Source organism: Ailuropoda melanoleuca, chromosome 15 (genome assembly GCF_002007445.2).
Source record: "Ailuropoda melanoleuca isolate Jingjing chromosome 15, ASM200744v2, whole genome shotgun sequence".
In the NCBI taxonomy this organism is placed as follows: domain Eukaryota; kingdom Metazoa; phylum Chordata; class Mammalia; order Carnivora; family Ursidae; genus Ailuropoda; species Ailuropoda melanoleuca.
The window spans coordinates 64458191-64473244 of NC_048232.1; the positions used below are offsets into that span (position 1 = coordinate 64458191).

General features: G+C 44.1%; 1 protein-coding gene across 4 annotated transcripts in view; it reads left to right on the forward strand.

The window, feature by feature from the left end:
- Window positions 1-15054, forward strand: part of CRADD (CASP2 and RIPK1 domain containing adaptor with death domain) — a 365696-nt gene that overhangs the window by 219337 nt on the left and 131305 nt on the right. Inside the window, exons 5-6 of one of the 4 annotated variants that reach the window (XM_034643483.1) lie at window positions 1704-4629; window positions 6936-7076. The gene's annotated coding sequence lies outside the window, so the exon portion shown is untranslated. The remainder of the gene's footprint in view (window positions 1-1703; window positions 4630-6935; window positions 7077-15054) is intronic. The other 3 variants (XM_034643484.1, XM_019802337.2, XM_019802338.2) reach the window with 3 other exon arrangements.

Below are 15054 nucleotides of genomic sequence, written 5' to 3' on the forward strand. Positions count from 1 at the left end.
CTGAATGCTGTCTCTTGCACTTGTAATCTATGTGACTCGGCAAGCTACTTAAACCATGTGGGCCTTGGTTTTCTCATCTGAGCAGTAGGAATGAGAATAGTAGCTACTTGAGGATTAAATGAGACACAGAGCGACTGGTTCAATGTCTGGCACATAGTCAGTTGTAACTATTATGACTACTCATCGTGAACATAAGGCAGCTTTGTAATCCCAGGTTAGTTGGGGCAGTGTCATTTAGCAGGTGAAATCTGTGTTTGCCTCCCCATTTTTTCTCTTTTCCACATTGCTGTGATCCTGAGTCTCCTTCCTCTAGCTGCACCAGCCCTGACCCAATCCAAGATGAAAGGAGTAACACATGCTGTTGAGTGAGCACCCAATATGTGCTTGAAGAACCCATGCTAAGACTTGGGGAAACACAGCAATGATGCCTGCTGGTCCCACAAAAAATTGCTGTGTTCCAGTACTATGCCAAATGCTTCATGGGCATAAGCCAAACCAGCACCCAGAAGGGGGCCATGATGATTTTCATTCAGTTGAGGAATGTGTTTCTCAGGAAGGTTATGGGCTAAAGTGTGTCCCTAGAATTCATATGTTGAAGCCCTAACCCCCAATCCCTCAGAATGTGACTGTATTTGTAGATAGGGCCTTCAGAGAGGTGATTAAGTGAAAATTAGGGTGGGCTCTAATCCACTTTGAGGGGTGAACTGATAAGAGGAAATTTGGATCGGTAATGCATGCACACAAGGAAAGGCCATGTGAGGACACAGCCAGAAGGTGACTACCTCCAAGCGAAGGAGAGAGGCCTCAGAGGAAACCAGCTGACACCTTGATCTTGGACTACCAGCCTCCAGAACTGTGAGAAAATCAGTATCTGTTGTTTCAGGTAGCCGGCCTGTGGTATTTTGCTGTGGCAGCCCCAGGAGACAAATACAGTTACATAACTTTTAAGAGCTTCAGGGGTACTCAGCCTTAAAAAGGAAGGAACTTCAGACCCATGCTACAACACAGATGAACCTTGAGGACATGACACTAAGTGAAATAAGTCAGTCATAAAAGGACAAATACTCTATGATTCCACTCAGATGTGGTATCTCAAGTAATCAAATTCATAGAGACAGAAGAAAAATGGTAGCCGCCAAGGGCCGGGCAGGGAAGAATGGGGAGTTATTGTCTAATGGGTATGGAGTTTCAGTTTTGCAAGATGAAAAGAGCTCAGGAGATTGAGAGTGGTGATGGTTGCCAACAATGTGCATGTACATAATGCCAATTGAAAAATGGCTAAAATGGTAAATTTTATGACACATATGTTTTACACAATAAAAACTTAATTAAAAAAAAAAAAACCTTAGGGGGCTCCCACTCTTCCTAAAGTTCAGTCTCACTGAAATTTTGGCTAATTGCTGTTGGAGAGATGAAGGAAGGAAGTTGGAGGAGGAGGAGGGAGTGGGGCAGGGCAGACAGGACTCAGGGCTAGGAAGGCCAACTTACTTTTGCTGCCCTGTCAGAAACGTGCCTGTGTACCCAGATGAAAGCTGTCCCAGCCCCACCTGCTTTTGAAAGCCAGAATCATAACCGATGCCCAGGATCCTTGCTGTGAATAATGATGATGGAGGAGAACGTGACTTCCAAATGTGAGGTTCAAGTCCCTGAGATTTTTTTTTTTTTTTTTGCTTTAATGCCATTTTCCTCTTCTTGTTTCTCAGCGTCTCCTGGGCCTGCTCTTTATCATGCACAGAAAGAACACCATCCTCAGCAGTGGTCAAAGCACTTCTCGTATTCTCCCACAGCAACAGCACATCTGAACAGCCTTTCCTTATGGCATGGGTTCCCATGCCAAACCCAAGACCTAAGGAGTTTGGGCCCTTGGTATCTGCCCACTGTTTTGGTTTGGATTGAACAATACGGCCCTCGCTGGGAAACCCCAAAGCACTGCACCCATGGAGTCTAAGAAAGGCATGTGATCCAGGTTCTATCTCCATCTGCACTCTGCCTCAGCCTCCCAGTGGGGACCCTCAAGGTGTGCCGGGTACTTCTTCCAGGACCTGTAAGTAATAAACCTCTGTTTCAATTTCTCTTGCGGCTTACCATCTGCCACCCTGTGCTCCACTTAACAAATGTTAATTTAACAAAGTCATAGCATGCTGACAGCCCCAAACTGTGGGATAGCCTCCAACATAACTGGTCTAATCTTCAAAAGATGTCAGGGGTCATGAAAGACCAAGGAAGGACCAAGCCGCTATTCCAGACAGAAGGACACAAGATACAACCCACCGTCACTTGGTTCTGGGACTGGATTGTTTTGCCATAAAGGACACGATTGGAACAATTGGCACAACTCGAAGGGGGCTGAGGATTAGACTGTGGTGGTAAAGCAGTGTTTATTTCCTGACTGTGATGGAAACCCAACCGCGGTTACATAGGACAATGTTCTTGATTGAAGGAATCGCATACTGAAGTATTCAGGGGCGATATGCCATCAGATTGGCAATTTTCTACCAAATCTTTAGGAAAAAGAGAATTCTTTGTACTGTTCTCCAGCTTTTCTACACGTGTAAGTTTGTCTCAAAAGAAAAAAAAGAAAGGAAAGGGTATTGTGTTTGGTTAGGAGGGAGGCCATGGTCACGGAGCCTGTTTTTCAGGTGGTTTGAAGCACAAGCCTGAGAACTTTGAGTTCAAAAAAGCTTGAACTTGAATCACCTCTTTGAGAATTCTTATAAGGACACTGGTGGAAATGGGATGGAGGGATATCAGATGAACAAGTTTGTACATAATCTGGCTACGCAGGTAGAAGGACTTGTGATGATTTCGTGTGCAAACTTTTAGTTGTGTGTGTGCGTGTGATCAGAAACTTTTTTTTAGTGCAAATAACAGGGTACAAATGGTTTATGACCTCATGAACTTAAGAATATCCTTCTACAGCATCATTTTTAAAGGTTAACTAGTAAGTATCCCATTGAATGTGAATCTTAATTTCGTTTACTAACCCCTGCTGGGGTTGGATTTGACATTTCCTGCTCCACCCTCCATGCCTTAGATTTTTGGCTCATATTGTGCCTGAATGTGAAAGGGAAAAAAAAGGGATGACTTGCCAGGTTCTTTCTGGGAGGACTTGTGTTATTTCCCGCTTTCCCACGAATAGAATTGGGCTGCGAGGAGGAAGTTTCCAAGAGTGTTTAAGATCACACTTCTACACAGATGAGCTGGGCTCACATGCAGACTCTCCCCTCACCAGCTGTGGGAGGTTAGGCACATCGGTCTTCGTCTCTGTGCCTCATTTTCCTCATCTGTAAGATGGGGGAGAAATGAATAGTATCTATCTCACAGGGTTATTGAAGGCTTAAGCTGTAATTAGCTGGCATACAGTAAGCACCCATTGGTGTTGCCCATTGTTAATATTATGAATAAATGTAAGCGGCAACTTTTGAGGTCTGCAGAAAGCTAGAAAGACACCAAGTTGGGCAATCTCCTCCCTAGGAAGGGAAATAGTCCTGTGTTGGTGGCGAGAAGTAATTATGATGGAAAAAACATTTTCCAAGGTCTGGAGCTGACGTGTACTCCTTGTGACATTTTAATCTCTGAGTAATAGATTCCATTGCCTGCAGAGCTGTGATTTTTCAGTTTATTGCTTTTTCCTCTTCTCTCCTCAAACCTGGATTCCTCCTCCTCTCGGCTCCAGCCTGTCTCCAGCAACCATGAACTGTTTCTGGACAGTCCCCGTTTGGGAGCCAGCTTCTTCACTCAACTCGGGTGAGGATGCCTGAAGCCCCAGCGCGGGACACTCCCTCCTTCAGCAAAGAGGAGGGGACCAACCGTGTGCTCCAACTGTCGCATCACCTTTCATGCTGGCGACTAGGGTGCAGGGCAGATACGGCAGCCCTGAGACAACCTCGGCTCTGGGGTTGCACAGGAGGGGTCCATGCGTGGGCTGTGGAGTTAGCGAGCCCAGCTCCAGTTGCGTCACTCACACACTCGCTGTGACACTTTGAGCGAGTTACTTAACTTCTCTGAGGCTTAGTTTCCATCTCTTTAAAAGGATTAGATGCCAAGAATGCCTTAAGGGTTGTTCGGAAGATTGGATTAAATCACATATATAAAGATTTATTTATTTGTGTGTGTGTTTGAGAGAGAGAGAGAGCACACGAGCAGAGGGGAGGGGCAAGCAGACTCCCTTCTGCGCAGGGAGCCTGATGCGGGCTCTATCAGGGACTCCCGGATGATGACCTGAGCCAAAGGCAGACGCTTAACTGACTGAGCCACCTAGGTGCTCTTAAATCACATATTTAAAGTAAGTATATGGTATAGCATCCAGAGCACAGAACATGCTCACTAAATGAATTAGCGTTGTTGTTTTATTTAGAGTTGAAAAACCTGAGCCTCAGGGTAGTTGTAATTATTATTGGATTTTTTGCAAGTGAGGAAACCCCTGCTACACCTGTTAGTGCTTTGCCCACTGCGCAAAGTGGCTTACCCCTCCGGTGAAGACTACCATCCCCCTGCCTTTGATAGTAATAGAAATTTTTGATGGGGGTAAGGACTCCATTTCCCAGCATCCCATGTGGCTAGATGTGGCCACGTGACGAGTTTGGCGCGTAAAATGTGCCTGGAAGTGATATGAAGCTTCCTGGTTAGGTGAGTACAAAAAAGGGGTTGGCTTTTCCTCACCTCTTTCTCTCTTGAAATGACTACATGGACTTTTACATAACAAGGATATAAACTTCTGTGTTGTTTAAGCCATTGTATTTTGGGTCTCTTTGTTAAAACAGCCAAACCTGCATAGAGAGGGAGCAGCTGTGTAATAGTAATAGGACTCCAGCTAGGAGTCTGGAGACCTAGGTTTCCTGGCCCTGCCCCTCATTTGCCACATGACCCTAATATTCATTCAGTTCTTCATCTCACAACATTTAGGCAGCAACTGTACTAGACATTAGAATACAGACATAAATAGGACACAGCCCAGAAATGATCGAATCTACCCGCAGTCTTGGTGCTGTTACGCATGTTAATCCTTGAGGAGAATATATTCTCTTTTAGAGGATGCAGATTCAGTATCAGATGTAGCCCAGGGCCCTTGTGATTTCTGCCCAGGTTCCAAACCTCCTGTGGGTTCCAAAATGGGTTCCAAATCTGTTAACATACTTATAAAAATGCTCAAAACTATCATAACCTAATAGTTGCAAGTCCTTGGCAAGATATTGAACCTCAGCTCCGATGGTTCAATGTCAAATGAACATGATGGTATGCAGAGGATTACATGAGAAAACACACGTGAAGTACTTAGCGCAATATCTGACACTTGGGAGACGCTCAATGAGTGATGATGACGGTGTAGGCTTGACTCCCGGCTGCTCTATAAAGTGGGCTGTGGTATGAACTTGCCAAAAAAGGCCCTCCGATGGCTGCTTATCACCGTTGCTCTGCTCTCCAGAGCTGCCTTGAGGCTTAAATGAGGTTGTGTTGTGGCTGGTTTTTTTTTTTTTTTGAAGATTTTATTTATTTGATGGAGAGAGACAGCACGAGAGAACACAAGCAGGGGAAGCAGCAGAGGGAGAGAGAGAGAGAAGCAGGCTCCCCTCCGAGGAGGGAGTCCAATGCCGGGCCCAGGCCCAGGACCCTGGGATCATGATCTGAGCTGAAGGCAGACGCTTAACCGACTGAGCCACCCAGGCACCAAGGTTGTGTTTGTTAAAACACTTTTCCAAAAGGGCGATGTGGTCAGTGGGGTGAAGTCTTTGTCAACATTCAAACCTGCAGCATTTCATGCTACCTGCCTTGCTCTCTCAAACTGCTTTCCTTGTCCTCGCCAAGATCCCTGCTGATGACTGCTGCGGTGCTGCAATGCTTTGGTGTTATTTCTGAGAGTTTATGTTATTGACTGACGATCGCGTCGTCCCTATGTCCATTGGGATCTGTCTACATACATACACAATTAATCAGATAGAATTCAGGAGAAGAAGTTTCAATCTAACCATGACAGTATATGGCCTCTTACATTTGAATATTCATAGCAAGAGACCAATTTTTCAGTTCTAGAATGCTGACTCGTAATACACAGTACCTTGGACCATAAATACATATATATATGGATTCTACAAAGTGATGATCATTATCCTGACTTTTAGGTGATGATACTGTGATACAGAATGATCATGTAACTTTTCCCAGAGGCGAGGTCTACCTAAAGGCAGGTCTACCATGAAGTTAATAAAGTTTAAGCCCCGGCCTCTCACTTACATGAGCCTCTTTACAAGACCTTGTATTGATTTTGAATTCATGCATTTCTATTCTTTTTCTTCAAGATCTCCCCAGATTATACAAGCTTTAGGCCCTACAAAATCTAGACTTGTCCCTATAGGGTCACACAGATGCTAAATACTGAAGCCAGAATTTGAACAGAAATCATTTGGGATTTCAACTGAGTTTAAATTCACCATAACAATACATTGTAATTTATTAAAATAGTGCTATTGACATGTACTTTTGTGCCAATAGACCAATATTGGTCTGTAAGATTGGGATTGAAATCTCCCAGTGATATGCCCGCATGATATGCTGGATAAATTTTATAAGGCCATTTCATTGATACCAGCACTTCCTAGTACTGTCCGAGGTACTACCCTGGGATAATGACCATAATATCTTGGTTTTACAGACCATATTCCCTCTGACATGCAGTGATTACATCCATTTTTCTTATGGGACAGAATCATCCCTTCATTTGCTAATTGAGCCAAGGAAGCAAATATCTTAACAAGAGAACCAGGGATGAGGGGACTGGTCATGAGCACATATGAGACACCTCTGGGAATTCCCAGATATGACTCAGTGACATACTGAAGGTACAGAGCAGCTTGCCTTTAAAATGTGAGTAATTCTTCACCCGACTCCACTCTGTCTGCAGCCTGAAAACTTCTAACTGATCTCATTCCTTCCCTCAGATCTTCCAGCCTCGGATCCCTCAGATCTTCCAGCCTCGGATTCCTTCATTCCTCTCCTCTGAACACTCACCATCTTTCAGACCGAGGATCAGGCATTGCAGAGGGATGTGGAGAAGGGGAGATGGTCACTCTCATCCAAAGGTACAGGAATGTGAAGATGGGAAAGGATGCATGTGGCCGTCTTTTCTCCTGCTATGATAACTCAGGTCATTGTTGACAATGGAGCTGAATGCTAATGTTGCCACACTAATCTCCTCTTTGGGTTGGTTAGCCTGAGAACCGTGCAGTTCTCCCTCTCATCTACTTCCACAAAGTCGATCTTGCCTAACAATTTCCATGCATGGTTTAAATCACCTCCAGAGTTTCACTCACTAAAGAAAAGCAAACACACCTTGAAGTTTCTGATTTCCCCTAATTCAACTCTGGGAAAAGTGCCATCTCCACACCTTCCCTATCAGGATCTGTCCTTGTATTATCAGTAAAATGGCATACAAGAACAGTGAAAACCATGCCTTGCATTCAAAACAAATCGTGTGGTCTTAAAGACATGGAGATGATGTTTTCCTTATCCCTTGAGAGTAGAGATAAGATTAGTTCTGATTTTCCAGGAAAGCAGGGTGACGTTGGTTAAGGAGGTGGGCAGAGAACAAGTCAAAGTGTCCAAGCCCTGTGTCAGCTACTCTAAGTGTGGCAAGGGCGTGTCAAGAAAAGGCAGACGTGCTTGAGGTGGTCGACAGGTGGGGATCCCATGAGGGCATTAGAGGAGGCAACAGCTCCCCTCTTCCCAGCCTGGGAGTCCCCTGGTGATCCACCAATGGAGGCAGTGTGGCTCCCTCCCTCAGAATCTGACAGAGAACTGTTATATAATGTGCCATTTTCCAAAACAGCTTCCAGGGGCTAATATCTGACTATTTTGAGAAGAAGGCTTTGAAATTCCAAACCATCTTCATTATAGATAGACCAACAATCTTTGTTCCCCACCTCTTTAACATTAAACATTTTATCAATGTATTAATGTATACACACAGGGAAAAATGAAGACGAGTTTATAATAAGAAGCAATAGTCTCTTGTCCTACATCTCCCTACCTGGTCCCTTTTCCAGAGACCATTTCTCTTTTTAAATTTTAAAGTTTTACTTATGTATTTAGTTAGTTTTATTACGGTGGTTATTGCTAATGTGCTATGTTGTCCTTTTATGATTAATCAGCTTTTCACTTTCTACATTGACTTCTTGTTAAGAGATGAGAGTTTTGCTCACCGGATCCCTCTTCTAATCCCCTGATCCTTTAGTAGTCACATCACTAGTCTCCGTTCCAGCTTTTGTAATTTAAAACACTGTAATTGAATTTCTATTTATCTTATTATATCTTACCAGTTGAAACCAATTCTTGCTAAGTTATGCAAAAATTGGATTGGGGGTTCGTGAGGAGAACAGATACCCATAGAATCAAAGAAGCTGAAGAGTCAGGCTTCAGGAAAGCCATGAATAGGGGGTGTTCTGGGAATCTAAGGTTGTTCTGAGAATTAATGCACTGTCTCTTTAGGGCACTGCCTAATGTGAATTAATGGGGATTCTTAATTTACCGGGAAGAGAAAGTCTGAATGGCTTATAATGGACCACATGCTCACCCATTGGCTAGAAAGTGTAGGACATGTGGGTTGACAGTCTTACTAAGACTGCATGTGTTGGGGAGGAGAAATGACCCAAAGGAAAACTGAGGTGCTATTATTAGAAGATTGAGGCAAGGATGCTGGGTGCGATACTCCTTGCTTTGTAAGATACTATTTATTGCATAGTCATCCTTTCCTTCCCATAACCTCCCCTCCCTGCCTAACATCTCTCATCTGAATTTGTAGCTTTACACTAACAAGAGTTATAATACTTATAGTTTTTGCTGTGCAGGCTTTGTCTTTTGCTGGTTTTAAAAATTGAAAATCATTAAACAGTCTTTATTATTTTTCTGGAGGAAGAATAACGAGCTATGATAATGTTCATCTCAGTTGTTTAAATTTTTTCTGGAATTTCTAATTGCCTTAATTTTTGTATTTTCTGCCTTTATCGTCTGCTTATGTTCCTAAAATGTCTCCAGCGTCATATCTAGTTTATAGACGTCGTATTCCCCCCAGAGACCTCCTCTTGGCACTCTCCATTTGCCTCCCCTAATATAGACTGATTGTCTTCTGGGACTGAAAATTAGCTGGTGTTTTCCTTCTCTTCCATTCTCCCCTAAATTGGACACACCATTCCCTGGATCTTATGACTTCCTCTTTCTTGATTTGCTTCTTCATTTTACCAGAGCACATCTTCTCTAGTAACTCCCATGTGAACAATGGATAGGAGGTAAACTTCCTGGGTCTTGCATATAACAAAATCTATCTTACTATTACTATTTAATGACATTTTATCTGGGAGAGAATTTAAGTTGAAGACCATTTTTTCTTCAATTTAAAGATGTTGTTCCATTTTCTTTCAGGACCTGGCGTTGTTGTGCCAGTCTGTTTCTTTCTTGGTCCTTTGTAGATGAATTTTCTCTCTCTCTGAAGTTTTTAGGGTCTTTTCTTTATCTTTGGTCCTCTGAAATTTCTTGGAGATGTGTCTAGAAGGGACCTTTAAAATTCACACCTTTCAGTGTAGAAATTCTTATCCTTCATCTTGGGAAATACATTGGTATTATTTCTTTCTCTCCTTTTTCTCTGTTTTCTCTTCTTGGAACTCCTGCTGGTCACATGTTGGATTTTCTGCACTGATCCTTCATGGTGCTTGGTTTTTTGTTTTTTGTTTTTTTTTTCACCTCTCTCAGATTTTAAGGAACTCGTACCAAGTGAAGGAGACAGTGGTGCTATGAAGCATGGCGCACATGGTTAGATGGCTCACTCAACACCTTCTAGCTTGCCTTCCTTCCTCTGCTACACAGACTGGAAACGTAAAACTTATGTTTCACAGACCACTTGCAGCTGGAGCTCAGGCATGTGACCTGCATTCTAGCACAAGTGGAGGCAGAAATGATCAATGTGAGGTAGCCATACACTACAAGGTGGAGTCTTCTGACTAGAAGAGTGGTAGAGGTGTCTAGTTCTGAGGTGGCTGGAGCTGTGCCTGTCTCCTCGGGTCTGCTTTGGGTAGTCGGTGCTAGGAACCAGCAGCAGTAGCTGCCGTGTTTTCCTCAAGCAGCTAGTGTGATCTGGCTCTTCCCTTGCTGGTCCTTCTAGCTAGGTGGCACTGAGACCTGGTTCTTGACCCCTCTTCAAAATTCTGTGAGCCTCCTGATATCCTTTAACAAATCTCTTTCTGCTTGAGCCAGCCAGAGTGGGTTTTGTTGTTTGCATCTAGAAACCTTGACATGGAGGTAGGTGCTGACTACCATGGCGGAAGAGACAAAGAGGACTTCCCCTACCTGAAATGAAAGCAATGATTTTATAGGACAAACGGCAACTGAGGAGAAACTTTTAGGATGAGTAGAAGTTTACTGAATGGACAAAAGTAGAAAGAGATTTCAGACTGAGGCACAAAAGTGAGAGAGCTCATGTATATTCATTTACGCACTTATTCATTCGTTAAATATTCATGAATACACACTGTGTTCTAGGGACTGGGCTAGATTCTAGGCATACCACAGTGAGTAAGAAGATCACCATGTTTCCTGCCACAGGATATTTATATATTTTCGAATTGTGCGTATAGATCATGTTGACCTGCAATAGTTTGGATATGAAGGTAACAATAAGCAAATTGTGTGTCCCTTTCACGTTAAGTACTTGCCTCTTGGGAGATGATAGAGAATATGCTTTCTTACCTGCCTTCCCACAAGTAAGTCATGCTGAGATAATCCTCAGAATGCTGGGCACAGTTGGTTCTATCCAGGTGAAAATGATTATCCTTTTCTGAATAAGATGGATAGGATAGTCTTGTCTATCTTACTTGACCAATGTCCAAGGTGATGTGTGTTGGTGCTGTAGACAATCAGAGCTAGAGGACAGGCATTGAAGACAGGGACACAACATGCCAGTGCTGAGACCTACTTTTCCATGTCAAGTCTCATGGGGACAACAGTCCAATTGTGGAAACTTGAAACTACTCAGGATGCCCATTATCATTGCAGGCCTTGTGTCTTGGACTTCAAATGGCTAAGCCCAGTCATGGCATGCCAGCCCCTCAAGGACATCACATGATAATGGGGGTTGATGCTCCCAGATCCAAGGAAATCTGCTGCCACCCCCTTTCTGTGTGATAATGATCTCCTTACCCAGAAGGCTTGATGCCTTGGCTGGGTTTTTGATTCATTAGTGTAACGTCCCTTCCTGATTTTATATTATTGTCTATAATACCAAATTCCATCCTACTCTTCCTTGGCTTTTTCCCTTCTGGGAATTGGCACAGTGACATGTTGATCAATTAAATTACAGAACTGGTGGGGAGCCAATGGCCATGGCAATCCAAGAGCAAATTCTGGATTCCAATAGCCAGTTGCAGAATCAAATTTTCAAAGATTTCATTGCTGGGATATTTTGTGAAACCGATCTATAATAATAATGGTAATAACAGTTGATATTTAAAGAGCTCTTTTTATGTGCCAGTAGCTATGATAAACATTTATATGCATTTTCACCTACAATCCTGACAACATTACCATGACATAAGTATTCCTATTGCTGCCTTTTTAAGATGATGAGTTTGGGGGCGGTTAAGTAATTTGTTCGAACTGAGGCAGCTAATAAGTGGCAGAAGCAAGATTAGAACCCACGGCAGTGAAATCTAAGGCCTGAGCTCAGAATCACTTTACTCCATTGTCTCCCTTGGAAAGCAGGGGTTTTTGTTATAATAATTTGTCTCTATCTGACATCCTTCCTCACCCCTGGGATAGAGTTGGAACAAAACGAAGATTTTCTTAAGCCGAAGTTTGATTAAATTATGGATTGAACTTAGTCCAATCAGTTTCATGTGTAGGCATAACTGAAAATGAAGCATTTCCAGGTCCTTCTCTGATTGGTCTTACCGGCATAAATTTTGCATAAACTGCAAAATTTATAACTCTAAAATATGCAAAATTTATGCCTCTGAAACAGTTTGGATTTTAACTCAATAAATGAAAGAAAAAGCCGTGGAGCATTCTTCAAATTTAAATTGCGAATATCTATCTTCTCTAAAGTACCATAATGTTACAAGTTGCTGCTTTACAATGCTCCATGATAACCCATTGATGTTGCTGCTATTTTAATACATACATTGGTTTCCAAGATGTCTAAATGGCACATGACAGAAACTCAGCTGGATTTTGATCTTTAAAAATCTGGAAGTGACGGAAATGGTTTTCTGGATTTAAGTGAGAACATCCTTGCTGCTAAAACAGCCCCTTGATTAGATTCATTTCTAGAACTGCATTTCTAACACATGGAAATGGTAAAAATTTGTTGCTAAACTGTCTGCAGATGGTAGGGCCTTTTTTCTTCCCCCCGTGAGCACCAGGGGCTGTGATAGTATTCTTTAGAACAAATGGCATTCTGTTCTGCACCTTCGTCACACCTTCCATAGCACTGTCCTTCTCATTGCACGGGGGCTCCTGGTGCTTGAAAATGAAGGTTGTTCAGCATTAGTGAGTGCATCTTGAAAACTGAGAGCTCTGCTTCCTGGTAAAAAATGGCTGGTTTTCTACCCGGGCTCATTGGCAAAACAAGCAATTACGTGAGTCTGAAATGAAATGACGGACCAATGGCGTCACAGACTCTGAAGGGTTGAGAAGGGCAGTGTCACCCAGGCCAAAGCTCCTCTGCAGTCTCGGGAAGATGTTCCTCATCTGCATCCGGCTGAGCGTCCCGCCGCTGAGACACTCACCACCCCGAGGCAGTTCCTACAAGGGTTTATGGGGCACCTGTTGTGCGCCAAGCGCTGTGCGCCAAGCGCTGTGCTAGGTACTGGGGATTTGGAGGCAAACAATATGCCCATCCTTGTTCTCCTGGTCCCTGCCTCGTGGAGTGTGTGGTCCGGGGCAGGGGGAAAGGCAAGCGAGCAAGGAGTGATGGTACGTGTGGGGTGTTTCAGTTGCCCCCTATTGTTGAAGGAGGGATTCCCAGCCTAGGGCTGTAGGGATGGCTGAATTCGTACCACTCGACACCAGACAGGGGAGGCTCAAGCAGTGTGATCGCCATGTATATACTCACAGCCTGGGAGAGGAGGACACCACAGGCCATAGGAGACCACAAAAGGGTTGCACTCAGGGTGAGTCATCAGGGCTGTGAGAGGCAAGCTTAGCAGTATCAAGAAGGTGGGTGCGGGGCGCCTGGGTGGCTCAGTCAGTTAAGGGTCTGCCTTTGGCTGGAGTCATGATCCTGGGGTCCTGGGATCACCCCGCATCCGGCTTGCTGCTAGCAGGGAGCCTGCTTCTCCCTCTCCCTCTGCTGCTCCCCCTGCTTGTGCTCTCTCATGCTCTCTCTGTCAAATAAATAAATAAAATCTTACAAAAAAAAAAAAAAAGAAGGTAGGGTGCCCTTGCTTCGTGCAAGAAGATGGGACTGGCTTGTTTGAATAATTCCATGAGGTGGCAGGGAACCGAAACGCACTGGTCAGAGAGAAGTAACAGCTGCACCTGGACCGTGGGATAAGGAGGCTTGTTTGGCCACGGCAGCAGAGCGGGGAGGGAAGCTTGCGGGAGCTCTGAGGCCCTCCCAGTTCCACCAGATGCCCAGGTGGTGCCCACTGCGGAGCACCAGATTCAGGCCCTGCACAGTGGGGCTCTCTTAGGAGGGACAATCAAAACATGACGTGAGGTGGGGGTCTGGGTAGGTAAGGTCAGAACAGACATTCCTAAGAAAGGAACATTTAAATGGAGACCCGAAGAAAGAGTTGGAATCAGACATGCCCAAGGTGGGTTGGGGTGGGGTGTGCAGAGCGAACAGTCCAGGCACACTGGGGGGAGAGAGAGCCCAGACTGTGTATATGGGTGGGTGGGCTGAGCAGGGGGAGACTGAGAGAAGTTAGCTCACCTGAACCAGGCATGCATGAAGAGAGAGCAGTGCAAGAAGGATGGGAGAGTGTCCGGGGGTCAGTCACACGGAACCTACCCATCCACAGCGTCAGAGAGGTAACCTCAAAGAACCGTAGGAAGGACCTGTAACAGAGTGGTGCAGACTGAGAGCTGAAGAACAGAGCCTCCATCCACATGGGAGACCCCAACTCAGCTCTAGACAGTTCTTTCCATGTGAGAGCCTGTGGCCAGTGTTAGCAGATACCCTGATTTTCCAAAGGAAGCCTTACATTTTGATTTGTACACAAAATTTTGAAAATTATAAACATTGGCCTTACTTGAAATTTATAAAAGCACTGTGTGAGCCAAGCAAAACCCATCATCCCACAGGCTTCTGGTTTGCAACCTCTAATGAAAAGCCTTGAAAGCCAGAAAGAGTTTAAGTTTTACCCTAAGACCAATGGGTATCTATTGCTGAGCTTTGGAAGAGGCAAGGGCAGGATTGCACTTGTGCTTTAGAAGGACGGCACTTCCTGAAGACCAGATGCGAAGCTAAGATGGCAGTGTCCGTGGCTGGCCTGGGAATGTGTCTATGAAGATGGAGAACAGCTGTTTTCATTCAAGATATATGCACGAGTTAGAAGCAATAGGGCATGGATGTTGGGGGGAAGGAATCAGGTCTCTGACTTATCACATTATCAGGTACTTATTGGAAATCACCTTCTTACAACTTCTAGATATTGAAGGCCATCAAAGACTCCCCCTGAATCTTCTAATTACTCCACATGTAGGGGCTGAGGTGGGTAGTAGTTAATGGCATGGAAGAGGCAAAATGCTTTCAGCCTAGAACTTTAAAAAGAATAAATATGATTTGGGGGGTGGGAGGCAATAAATTTACTTGCCTGGCCATAGGCCAAGACTTAAATGAATTTTCATTTCCTGAGTTCTCATAAAGTGATTCAGGGGCTAGGTTATCCCCGAGGCTTGCTGGGTGCCATGGGGATTCCAGACCATAATTAGAAATGTACACCATATATGGTTCACCTAGTATGGTTAATTTCTTATCAGATGTTCATGTGAAACTGAGCAAGGGTGGTAGGTTCTTTTTTTTTTTTTTTAAAGATTTTATTTATTTATTCAACAGAGATAGAGACAGCC